The sequence below is a fragment of the Eschrichtius robustus genome, chromosome 2 (genome assembly GCF_028021215.1).
Source record: "Eschrichtius robustus isolate mEscRob2 chromosome 2, mEscRob2.pri, whole genome shotgun sequence".
Lineage (NCBI taxonomy): Eukaryota > Metazoa > Chordata > Mammalia > Artiodactyla > Eschrichtiidae > Eschrichtius > Eschrichtius robustus.
Window position 1 is genome coordinate 53,622,742 of NC_090825.1, and position 13,960 is coordinate 53,636,701.

A 13,960-nucleotide genomic window follows, 5' to 3' on the forward strand; every position below is an offset into this window, starting at 1 on the left:
AAGCTTTAAAGTTTAGTGTCTACATGCAGAAAACATGGAAAACAAACTAGTCTGAGACTCTACAAAAACTTAGAAATGAGGGAGAGAAAAGGAATGTTTTAAAATCAGACATTTAAAGGTTGTGGAAAAATGAGAAACCAGCATGAAAATTATAAACCATTCACAAGGGAATGGTTTCAGTAATCACCTCAGCACTAGGCCGATTTCGTAACAACCCATTTTTAATAGAAATTTTAAGATTAGACGTAATTCACACTTATATATTCAAAAGTATGCCCAGAAGGGAACTTTTGGCATGCTTGACTTGCAATTTTTTTAAGATGACTAAAATAGTTTCTAAAATAATTTGATTCAATTTCATAATAAAAAGCACATAGAGAAGAGATAAGGCAAACATAAAGTAACAGTAAACATTTGGTATAGACCACTGTGATTCAAGGTAAACAACATTATGATAATAACTAAAGAATTTTAAATCACAGAATACCATATTCGTCGGCAATGTTAAGTACCAACACATTTGTTGGATGATAAATACAATAAGCATAGGTCAAAAAAGGATTTCTGAAATTATGCAGATTCGTGACTCCAAAAAAATAACTTTACATGGAAGAAAACATAATTTTATAAGGACTTTTAAAAAATTCCCCCCAAAATTGAGGTATAATTCTATTATAGTTCTCATCTAATAGAAAGCGAGTTCATAATTTTATGATTTGATACCCTGATCCCCAAACTGAGATGAAAGTCATTCTTTTTTTCAGTTATGCTACAAAACTCTATGTATTGCGGTGCTTGGGCTAAGTTTAAATACCATATGAATTATTGACGATTGCTTTACTGCATCGTGTATCTAAGGGTTTTAAAAAGTATGCCCCCCTTTGGTCAAAATTGTTATAGAAAATTTTAAAATTATTGGCTAGCCAAAAGAGTGAAATAAATTATTTTCATTAATTAAAAAAAAAAAAAAAGCATATACCAGGGAAACTGACCTAGTCTGAAGGAGATCAGAATTTTTTTCTGAGGAAATAACTTTTTAGCATGAGATCTGAAGGATGTCAGAGTTCAAGTGAATAGTGAGAGAAGACTCTTTTGGGTATGGAAATAGTGTGTGCAAAGGACAGAAGTTTGCAACTGATGTATTTCTAGAAGTAGCCATTTTCATCCCTATTGTTAAATTGCAATGATTTTTATATGTTAGATATGTTTTACCTTTTTGATTTTTAGCCAAAAACTTGGGACTTAATTATTAGCTTCTTAGCGACCTGCCATTTATTTGAAGCTGTTGACATTTGCACAACAGTATTATAAAAAAGGTGATTGCGCATTTAACAACCCAGTATTACCTCTTTTGTCCTTGAAAAACCCAGCCAAAGGTGTCATCTCACTTCTCGCTGTTCAAATCATGTGATCTTTTATCACTTAGCAGAGAAGCAGAGAAGATGTAAGATGTGATTCTTTGTGCCAGCAGTGTTCTATTTTACTCTCGTCTTTTCTAAATAGTATATTAGATAACTTAAACCTCTTTATCCCTCTTTTTTCCCTTACAGGTAAACATAATTCACTTGTTACTCTCCCAATTTTATTCTTAGATAGATTTAAAACTCAATTTGTATTTTGAGCTTATGAACAAATGCTGTTAATTGATAGAAAAGACAAATTGGTTCCCTAGAAGAGTCTTGTAATTTAACAATAATCTAGCCCTAGGTAGCCCAGAAGATTTAAATCAATTTTTTCATTGCTCTAAATTTACTTCCAGGAAGGAACTTAGCCCTCAGTATAAAAATGACTCAGTGACATATCAGTATAACAAAATATAAAATACCTCCCCCCATTCTCAGGGAAATTTGTTGAACCTTGTGATCATAGGTATTTTTTGTTTTTCAGCTTTGATAATAGTGAAGATGCATTCTTCTCCATAAGGACATTGTATAGAAGAGGGAAGAATAAAAATATTGTGTTCAGTTAGAACTCTGAGTGTTCTGAAATACTGTAATCAAAGTATATATGGTCACAATAGCATAGAGTAATCATTAAGTAAAAACAGGCCTGTGTGGGTGGTCACTCCGGATGATTCATTCAGGCCTGGGATGGGAGGGAATGAGCATAGTCAGTATTTACTGAGCTTTCTTCATCTCCAGTTATCACTGTGCCAGATTACCTGAAATGACTTCGAACACTACCCTTCTCCACATAACACAGACATATTCAGAACTTCAATTTTCTTAACTTTGTAAGTCCAAACAGAGAGGAATAACACATGATAATTGAAATCAGTTCAGGATTAAGGAACATAACATTATATGTTGTTTGCTATTGATCTACTCATGCCGATGACCATGTTTGAAATCATCAATTTATGATCTAGTGGACAGATTGACCATCCCCCAAATACCAAAAAACCCACTGCAGATACATAAATCGATAGATAGATAGATAAGTAGATAAATACATACCTACAGTAGTCCCCCCTTATGCAGGGTTTTACTTTCCATGAAAGTTCAAACATATTAAACAGAAAATTCCAGAAATAAACAATTCATAAGTTTTAAATTGTGTGATATTCTGAGTAGTGTGATGAAATCTTGTGCTGTCCCCCCATCCCACCCGGGATGTGAATCATTCCTTTGTCCAGCGTATCCCACCTATTAGTCACTTGGTAGCCAACTCAATTATCAGATCCCCTGTCAAGGTATCACAGTGCTAGTGTTCAAGTAACCCTTATTTTACTTGATAATGGCCCTAGTGAAAGAGTAGAGATGCTGGCAATTTGGATATGTCAAAGAGAAGCTGTAAAGTGCTTCCTCTAAGTGAAAAGGTGAAAGTTCTCAATTTAATAAGGAAAGAAAAAAAATCAGATGCTGAGGTTGCTAAGATCTACAGTAAGAACAAATCTTCTCTCTGTGAAATTGTGAAGAAAGAAAAAGAAATTTGAGCTAGTTTTGCTGTAGAGCCTCAAACTGCAAAAGTTACCACCATAGTGTGTGGTAAGTGGTTAGCTGAGATGGAAAATGGATTACATTTGTACAAGGTATTTTGAGAGAGAGACCACATTCACATAATTTTTATTACAGAGTATTGTTGTAATTATTCTATTTTATTATTAGTTATTGTTAATCTCTTGATATGTCTAACTTATAAATTAAACTTTATCATAGCTATGTATGTATAGGGAAAAACATAGTGTATATAAGGTTGGGTACCATCTGTAGTTTTAGGCATGCACTGGGGATTTGAATGTATCCCAATGGATAAGGGATAACTACTGTATGTATATGTCCACTACTTCTAGTAACTCTCAAGACAAAAAGGATAAGAAAATCAGCCTTTTGCAGTAAAACTTTACATTTCAAAAGACTGCATTTCCTAGACTTAGGACTGACTTTGTCTGCAAGAGTTCAAGGCTCAGAAATATATATTCAATTCTGTAACAGGAACTGTGTATTCCTCTAGGTTACACATTGCATAGGAAAAGTTTTTTCAAAGCCTAAATATACTCATCAACCTTCTTTCATTTGGAAAATACTGGTAGAGGAAATGTGTTTTGAATTTTTTTTTTTTTTTGGATGTTCCCAGGAGGCAAAGACCCTTCGACATCTCATTTCCAATTCCTTGGAAAGAGAAATTGGAGTCAGTCTTTTCCAGGAACCAGGGATCTCTATTTTTAGCCTCTGCTGATTAAGACCACATTATCTAAATAGGAAGAATGTGAACTGAGTGTACCTTTTACTCCCGAACAGTGATTATGGGGTTTCTATGATACCGATGGGGAATGTGTTTGAATAGACGTGTGGACAGTAAATCACCTTTATTTGCGTTCACTGAAGAACATTGTTGGGTCAAGCTGGGTCAACTTTTCTTTGATTTGTGCTTTTATTTTTTGCGTTTCAAGGGAAATTCAGTTAAAATGAAGTCTTGTGTCATAAAAATTTCATTTTGCTCACATGGATCTTTGATATTTATTCAAGTAGTAATAGTGGGGTAGAGAAGAAAGTTAATTAAGGCTAAAAAGAGAAAAACAGGAAATTAAAACCTAAGTTAAAACGGAAATCAGCATCCTGATGGAAGTAGATCAGATGCAGGGAGTGAAAAATAGTGAATATGGCAGGAGGATGTAGAAGAGTGAGCTGAAAGGAGAGTAATGGTTAGATTCAAATCAAGAGTTTTGTAGAGAGGGGAACTGGAAGGGCATGGCAGCAGAGGGAGATCTTCTTATAGGGAAGGGATCAAAAGCCTAAATGTACCAGAAATGAAAAGCAGAGAAGTTACCATTAGTAAAATACTGATGTGCCAGAATTTGATAAAGAGACTTGGAAGAATAAAAATTATCTGGTTGCAGATTCAGAACTAGGTTTGGCAATGTATGCCCAGGACAGTAGGAGAAAAATGAAGGAGAAACAGCTATTGTGTAGATTTCAATGACAAGATAGAATGATAGAAAATGAGAAGACCCCAGGTCTTTCAGAGAAAAGGCAAAGCAGATTGCCACTCTCCCTGTGTTGAGGCAGGTGGTATTTATGGAGGAAGAACCACCTTAGGAGAGGATAGCTGAGTCAGCAGGAGGAAGGCAGATAATAGCCAAAGCACGTGGAGGGAACAGTACCTGATTTTCTACCACATCTGTTGGCTACCTTACATCTTATTTCTTCCTTTTCTCCTGAGAATCCAAATGCTCTCTCCCCTCTCTGCAGGTTCTTTAAACAATGACAACTTTAAAAGACTCCAGATGGCTTTGAAAAAACTTGAAAGTCATCCAACGTGCACTGCAGGCCTTTGTAGACACTCCATGTGGAGCCAGTCTGAAAACCTTATAGTTTTTCTGTTTGGATTATGTCTTGGGAATGAGCTGCAATTGCAAGCACGCACACACAAAAATTAAAAGTAAGCCAACCCCAGCCTATGTGTGCTCAGAAGCAAAAAGCAACATGAGTTTTTGCAGCCACATTGGGCTTGGTGTGCATCACTCTGTACCCTGCTTGGCCTCGCTGTGGGCAGAAGGCAGAGGATATAGTGATCGTGGAATAACTCATTCCCTGCTTCTCAGATATCAGTTTATAACCCACTCCTTCAGTGGATTTACTGTGCTTGCATAGGAAATTTAACCCAGCGTGGTTTCATTGGGAATGTATTAGAAAGGTTCATAGACTCAACCAATTTTGCCTAGCTTTCATCTAGAACTATTTAAAATACCATTATTGATTATCTATAGAAAGCCAATTTCTGAAGCGAGTTTTGTTGAAATGACTTTAATAAAAACTAACAAGTGTAAGCAGCTACTTTCAGAGGATGGGAAGATTGCATAAAACTGAATTTTAAATTCTGTTTTTTGAGGAACAAACTGAAGAATAGGGTAAAGATTGTTTGGATTCACTGGCTTCTTGGAAGGAAATAACCCGAAGTTTTAAGATAATACAAAAATGCAAGAACTTTGAAGGATAAGATAAATTCACAAGTGGACTCACATTCTAGAAAAAGCAAAGGGTGTGTGAGAGAGTGAGAGAGAGAAAGAGAGAGAGAGAGGGAAGAGAGGAGGAATAAAATGTTTGTTCTCTTGATATGCTGACTGATTTATAACAAGATGATTTGTGCTAAAAATATATTTTTCAGGCCATCCAGCCCCACTGTCAGCAGTCAGGTTGGTAGGAGGAACATGTGGGGTGGATAGAAAGGTCCAGGTGTTACATGAGTGTTACTTTTGATCATGTTTAAGCTTATGGGGAGTTATTTTATTTTTAACACCATTGCAACACCAGTACATCTTGTGTCTCATCTATAAATATGAGACAGGAGGGCTGGATGGATACCTAGAGTGACTGGCTCAGTTGACACAATTGACCCAGTTGAAATATCCTTGCTTTGGGGTAAATTTTCAGCTCTTTCCAGGATACTAATGACAGATGTCAGGATTTTTATAACAATTCTAATCATTTAGTCAAATGAAAAATTGCAGTAACATCTTCCAGTCACCATGGAGGCTCTTTGCACTCCAATTACAAGTGTCATCAGAAATCCTTGAAACAATTGTCAGGTCATTGGGGAGATACAATGTGACATGATTGCTGCTTGTTTTTTTCCAAACCCACAAGCAAAAAGATTTTCAAAGGATTAAGGGCAGCTTGCAGATTCAAAGAGGACTGAAATCACATATTGGTTATTGACAGGATACTATTATCATCAGGAAGGTATTTAGACACAGGCAGGAATTTCCACATATAATACAGAGATAAAAATCACCAGTAACTATGGCTTTTTGAGCAACCCACTGTCTAGTGGTACATGAATCTAATAGCAAGAGGGAAATCAAGACATTTGCCATCGACTTTTGTGAAGCAAGGATAGTGTTTTTCTAACTCCAGTCACTTGTTTTCCAACTACACAATTTCTGCAACATCTAAATTACTTGCACTGCTATTTATTAAATATTTTCTTTAAATCGACTCACTTTTGCTTACCTGAACGAAAGAACTGGCCTTCAGGAAGGAGTTAGATAGTGAAAAAGGGATTTCAGTTTACCTATAAATATTGTAATTTGTAAGGATCAGTTGAATTATGTTTATTATGATATGTGATTCAATGTGAAAAATGTGTACTTGTTGCCTGAAAAAACAAAAAACGTTGGCACGGAGTTTGTGGCAATTTTTTATAAGGGATGGGAATAAGGATCTGATGTTTTTATCCTGTCAAAGCCTGTGGAAGACACTTAACAGCACATCTCCTCACAAACATCACTAACTTGTCATGGGTCACAGTAACCGATACTGTGGATCTGTACAAAGTGATGAAATGGACACACCCCCAGCAATGAAGCTCTGCTTACCTGTGTGCCTAAGTAGAACACAAGCTTTTTTTTGGAAAGCTGAATCAAGGCAACAGGGTAGGCAGAAGACATTCCCTGGAGCAGGATTCACGAGGTGCGTTCCACAAGATATAACTCTGTGGGTTAATAATAGGTAGAGAACAAATGTACGGACACCAAGGGGGGGAAAGTGGCGGGGGTCGTGGTGGGATGAATTGGGAGATTGGGATTGACATGTATACACTAATATGTATAAAATGGATGACTAGTAAGAACCTGCTGTATAAAAAAAATAAATAAAATAAAATTCAAAAATTAAAAAAAAAAAGTTATCTAAAAAGAAAAAATAAAGGAGAGAGGGAACAGTGGTCAAACTAGTTGGAGATATCCTAGGTTCAACAAAGTCAGGCAGCCTATTGTAAAGTACTGATAGGCTAATATGCTAGTTTTTCCCTGGTGTATTTCATGACAGAATCTCCACCCGGCCTGCACCCCCCACCCCAGGATCTGACAGGACTAAAGATCAGGCAGGCTCACTTTGGAAGCCTTGATGGATCCCTGTGGGCTGCCGGGGAACTCTTCCAGATGGCTTTCCCGGGATGAAACGTAGATTGCTGGCTCTTTCTGAGCAAAAGCATGGAGTTAAAGAGAAAAGTCAAGGGCTCTGGCTCTGTTCATGGGCAGACTCCACCAGCCGTGTCTCTGGGCAAGGGTAGGCATTTTGTGCAAGAAGTGCCGTCTATATTGTTGCCTGCTAAAATGACTGATTTAGTAAAAAGAATAGTGCACTATATTCCGAGTCCCACCTTTCCATGACCTTCAACAGATACTGATACTTTTCTGGGCCTCAGTTTCCTTCTTGTAAACAGAGGGGGTTAATTAATCAGTCTTTGAAGTCCCTTCCCACTCCAACACTCAACAATTAAATGGCCTTTGGATGTCTGTTCCAGCCTTATTGTTATTTTAGTCTAAAGGACAAAAAGATAAGACCCAGATGAGGGAAGAATAGCTAATGATTTGGAGCTTGGAAGTTACCTGCTAAATAATGATTTTCGTACCTAGGATGCAAAGCCTTTCAAAAGCCATCTTCCCTAATGAGTCTGTAAGTAGACATCTGCAGACAACATGCAAACATCTCTGAGGTTTGTGCCCAGCATGTGAGAGCAGAGCCCCGTGGTACTTGTTTATGATGCTTTAATTCTTGTAGTAATTTTTTGGTTCCTTAGTAAGGACAAAAAATAAGTTTTAATTTTTCTCATTTGAGTGTTCCTTGAAATGGTATCTTTGATCTATAGCCAACAGGATTCTTGAATTTTAAATCGAAGCTCCTAGTGACTCAGACTTTAATTGGACACACCTCTTGGCTGAGACGATGAATAATTAGTCCATTTCACATGAGGGAACTATACACCCTCAGCCCTCAAAAAAATATTAAAGCAGAGATGGAGAAGATGTAATTTATTATAATAACTCTCCTAAAGTTACAAAAATACAAGGATAGCAATTTACCATGCTGTTCTCACTATTATCTCCTTCTGGCTCTTTATCCTGAGCCTCCCTATGATTCAAACTAAAGAAGTTTCAAGGAAGTGAGGGTGTCATAAAGGGATGACTGCTTCGTGCAAGATGGGGCAGTAACTCAACTAGAGGCAAAATCAGGCTTGGTTTTCTGACTCAAACTAGAATTGGCATTTAGAGCTCTAGATGCTAGTGCTAAATTTAGCACTAGTTAACAAGATGATATTACTTGCCTGTGCTTCAGCTTTCTGGTGTAAAATAAAGGTGTTAGAATAGAAAATCTGGGACATCCCTTCCTGTTAAAAAAAAAAAACAAAAACATTTATTTTCATATCCAGGGAGTGGGATTAAGATGGGAAGGAAAGAGTCAATTAAATATCCATGTGGAGGCAGGGAGTGAAAGGGAAGTGGCCTAGCCTGGGCTTAGCTCTTTAATGGTTATTTCTGAGCACGAAGACAGGGCAAGGCCCTGGGAGGGGCTTTAGAGACGGATAGTAACATTCCTTTGGTTAAAGCAGGTAAATGGGCCTTATTTCTATTATTATTCACACCTTACCTATGTTTTCCATATCCTTGTTATATAGTCACTACTTACTACACATTAAAACCAAATTAAAAATATATAAATATAAATAATAAATAAAACAGACTCTTTAAAAAGAACAAAAATGAAGCACGCTTCACCTTTATGACGGAACGGAATGCTTTTTAGTTTTCTCTATGGCATATCCTACTGTTATGACTTATCCTGATCACACATGAGATGGCTGCTGCTTACCTGTCAGGCTTCATCTCCACCTGTCTCCCCTTAACCATTCTCTCAGCAATATTCGATTCTCTAGAGGTTCTCCCATATGTTATACTTTCTAATGCATCTGTGTCTTTCTGTGCGTGGTCATTCTGTCTGGAATGCCTTCCCCAAGCCTGTTCCAAGAATTCCTACCTATTCTTTCAATTTTATCTCAAATACTTCTGTGAAGCTTTTTCCCACCTTCCCCTGGCAGACTTGGGTGCTCCTTTGGCCCTACGTAAACGTGCCCTGTGTATCTCTGCATTGAAGCTGTTGTGTATCATACTGATTTGCATACCTGGTTCCTGATGGATTGTAAACTCCTTGAGGGCAGAGATTGAATTTCCATGTGTTCACAATCAACCTGGTTTTCTGTCTATCCATATTCATCTGCCTGTTCTATTTATCTGTCCTCTCCTTCTCCATGCATACCTCAGGTGATTTCAAAATATGGTAACTGATATGTAGTAGTAAATACATGTAGAATAAATCTTCTTGGTGCAAAGGAAAGAAATGCCCTGGAGGAGCTGAGCAGTGGATAAGGTGCTATATAAGCAAAGGTGAAAGTACTTTTTTTTTTTTTTTTTTTTTAAATGTGACCTGGGCTGGATATTCTGAATGCTGAGGCTGGTGGAGGGTGTGGGTAGCCGGCTTGGTCACCATTATTATTTGGGGATAACTGAGGAGCATTCAGAAAGTATCTAGAAATTATGACCTGGGTACCTGAGCTCTAGCTATCACCCTCTTTTGATGGAGGAAATCCTGTTGTTACTTTTCGTTATATTGAATCAAGTATAAAATTATTCACAAAACACGTTTAAGTCTAGATTTATCCAGACTGTAGTTAACATTTAAAACAATTTTACCTTTCAAGTTTCAGGAAAAATATCTCATACATACATACACACAAAAACCAAAATACACCTTTTTTTCTTTCTTTTCTCCCTCCTTCCCTCCAACCATCTCTTCCTTCCTTTCTTTCTTTTTTTTCTCCAGAGGGACTCTATTTTCTTCCCAAGCACTCTCCCGCCTTCATTTTCCATTGCTTCTTTCTATGTCAAGTCCCTTGAATCTAAAACCGGGTTATCCCTGGTACCATTCTTTCATTCATATTGTGCTAAACTCCTAGAATTCCCTAACATCTCCTTACACAAACCCTATTTATCCTTCAAGGGCTAGTGCAAGTTCACTTCTCCTATCAAGTTCCCCCTGGTCACTGTGGTCCTTATTGAGTTTCTACCAGTGTTACTGGCATCTAGCCTCTACATGCTGACTTAGCTCTTTCTTCCCTTTCATCCTGTGCCATTTACTCCTGGTTCATTTTTTATGGGTGGTAACTTGTCAGCTGGAGAGCAAGTACCCTGAGGCCAAAGCCCAGCTCTTACATACACGGTTTCTATATCCTTGTAGCCCCAGTATAGTGTTAAGCACATACTCTTGACTTAATAAAATAGTTAATAAATGATTTGGTTAATGACAGGGAAATCACCCACTAAGATTCATTGCCAGCATGATAATTAAGTTCTGGTTCAAAGTCTGACTTCACAAAGTGCATTTTGTGTCCCATTCTTTGAAACAGGCAAAGAGAAAAAAAACATGAAAATGACTCAACTTCTGAAATTTTCAGCTTTGAGAAGTGTTCATTTTTAGAAGGAGGAAGAAGGTAAGAGGTGAACTCTAAGGGAACCCAAGCTTGCACTTTGAGGTCCAGGATTAAAATAGTTTCAACACTGTGCATTCTAAGAACTAGCCAGAGGTCAGAAGTTTCCTTGGCATTTGAGCCAAGCTGATCATAATTTTGCATTTCTTCACATAGAGTCACCACTCAGATTTATATAGTGTTCTTTTCTTTCCAATTTAGAAAAAATAATTTCATTTAATTTCTTGTTAATATTTATAATCATTTAAAATTTTAATATCACCTCAATATTATTCATTCTGCAGTTAAGATGTTTTGCTTATAAATCTCCATGTATGTCTTAAATCATTTCATAGGGTTAGATTCTAGAGGTGGGATTTCTGGGTCAGAGCACATAGACCTGCTTAAAGTTCATGTTTTGAAAAACAGAAAGAAAATCATGATTTTGCATATGATGGCGAGGATGAGGAATATTATGGCTTTATTTTTATAGATTTTTACCCCCAAATCCTTTCTCCTTGTTTTTTTCAACTTAATCTCCCAATTGCATCATTTTCGCTTAAGTGCATTATGTGGAAACAGCCTTGTCAAGATACTACTTTGTATAGGATGCTGTGTAACGCATTTTGACCACTCTGGGTAATATTCAGGGCAGTTCAACCCAAAACTCCTCTACATTTCCTAGAATGGTTCTTCAATCCAGAATTTTATGAAGATGGAAGTAGGATTAGGTGATGATAAATAAACCCACAATCTAATGAAAACTCTAGACCTGACTATAAATTTAAGCATAACTATTCAGGATAATTTGCAATTTACAAATATATATATATACACACACATACACACATACACACATACACACATACATACATACACACACACACACACAGAGCAAGGACTGCTATGAATATACATTCCATCCTCACTAAAGAATTGTTGAAAAACCCCAGTCTGGTGCGTCTTAAAATAAGTGATCTCAATTATATTCCCAGTCTGAGTGCCCTGAGGACCTCGAGGGAGAAAATTGTGTGAGGTTCACATAGGACCTATACAACTCTCAAAGTTTACTTTAAGCAGGTTTAGGCACCATCAGTTCCATTGCTGGGGAGATTTTGCTTCTCTCAGTGAGCTCCTGAGCTGCCTGTCTCTGTTTTCCAGTGAGGAGTGACTTGTCTCTGCTGGGGCACCCACCCTGCACTTCTCTGGCTCTGTACTCTGAGTACACTGTGTTCTCTGGCTGGGTTCTCCTGGGTTCTGCCTTCATGCATTCTGGATTAAATTTTGCTCTGGTTAATCAAGAACATAATTTTCCATTGTGGGTATGAGCTGAAAATGGATTTTTGCCATGATGTATAAACTTGGATACCATAACGTTACCCCTTCTTTGTGCTCCCATAGAACTGGGGGGCACATCTCTGCTGTCATATCTTTTTAGCATCTGCCTCACCCACAAACTAAAGTGCAAAGGACTTCTTTTTTGTTTTTACTTTGTTTTTAATCTATCTAGCACTTTGCTCAGAGGATACAAAATTTTGTTAAATTATTTGTTGTTAAGCTACTGTCAAACAGTTGAAATATTTACTTAGCTATTTCTGCTCAGCATTTTGCTGTTTAATTGCTTCATCTCCCTCTTGTGGATTGTAGTTATTCAAAAAATATTAAGTATTGACTCAGTGCCAGTAATAAATTTTAGTCTGCTTGTGTCTTAGCGCATGGAATGCTGTTACTAATCTACATGTAGAAACTGCGTTTTCAAAACTCTAATTCAGGAACATGGTGTGACTGTAAGTTTTTTTCAATTAGCAAATTTATTTCTATATATAGACTTACAAGGATATCAAGATTAATTCAAATTTTGATTTTCATTTAATGAATTTTCACAACTAAATAAATACATGTAAAGCCACTGGGACTATATCCATAAGTATGGATGCAATTATGCAGTGATAAAAAACAAAACTCAAAAAATCAAAAAAAAATTTAGTGGCTTAAAACAACAGTGTTTATTTCTCATTCATGCTACATGTCCATTTGGGTTGCTAGGGCTCTGTTTCATGTTGTTTTTCCCTTAGTTCTGCAGGCTGATGGAGTCTCTGCCATCTGAACATTGCTAATCCATACAGGGAGGCAATGGTGAAGCACGTGAGTTCTTAAAACTTCAATGAAACAGAACATATTACTTCAGCTTATATTTTATTGTTCACAGCAAGTCACATGGTTTTCTAAACTTCAAAGAGTAGGGTAGGGTAGCACAATTCATGTGCCCAGAAAGAGAAGAAGTATTTGGTCTACAGAACTAATGACTCTCCCAGGCCGTAGTCTGTGATCAAAAATTCAGCTCACTTTCCTTCCCTCTGCCAAGTGACTTAATGGTACCATTTCCGGGGAAAGAAAGACCAACCATGGAAGTACTCATAACTTTACAAAACGGTGTGGATGAACCAAGTGCAGAGTGGCCAGGGGAGACTGAAATTCAGTTTGAGAGAGTCTGATGGTTCAGTGGACAAGAGACTGAATTCCAAAGAGGCAGCCTGGTCTTAAATCACTGGGCTGGTTCTTTGGGTTTAGATAGGCCAGAGGTTTAATACAGGAATTCAGACAGAATAAGCATTGATCCCTCACAAACATAGTAATGAATTAGAGCAGAATAAGTGTCACGAACCTGTAAGTATCACCAAATAAAACTTCGGATCTCAGAGCATGCTCATTTGTTCTTTTATCTCTTCAGCTAAGGAGGATAAAAGAGGGCTCATGTACATTGTTTGGAGGCAAGAGCATAAAACAGAGACTCACAGTGTGTTTGCTTTGCCTTAATAAAGTCTAGGAATTTTTATGGAGGCTCTTTTATGTAAAACAATTATTCTTAGACTTTTTGGGTCACATACTCCATTCAGAATCGGATAATAGAATTCAATAGAGGAAGGCTTGCCTTTTCAATAAATGAATCTTGATCTGAACCTCATACTTTGTACAAAAATTAACTCAAAAAGGGTTCATATGGTTAAAAGGAAAATAAAACTATAAAACTTGTAGAAAAAAATGGGAGAAAAGTCTTTGGGATCTGGGGTTACATGAGGAGTTCATAAACTTGACACCAAAAGCATGATCTATAAAAGGAAAAATGGATAAATTGGAGCTCATCAAAATTTTAAAAAATTTACTCTGCAGAAGATTCTGTTAAGAGAATGAGAAGATAAGCGACAAACAAGGAAAC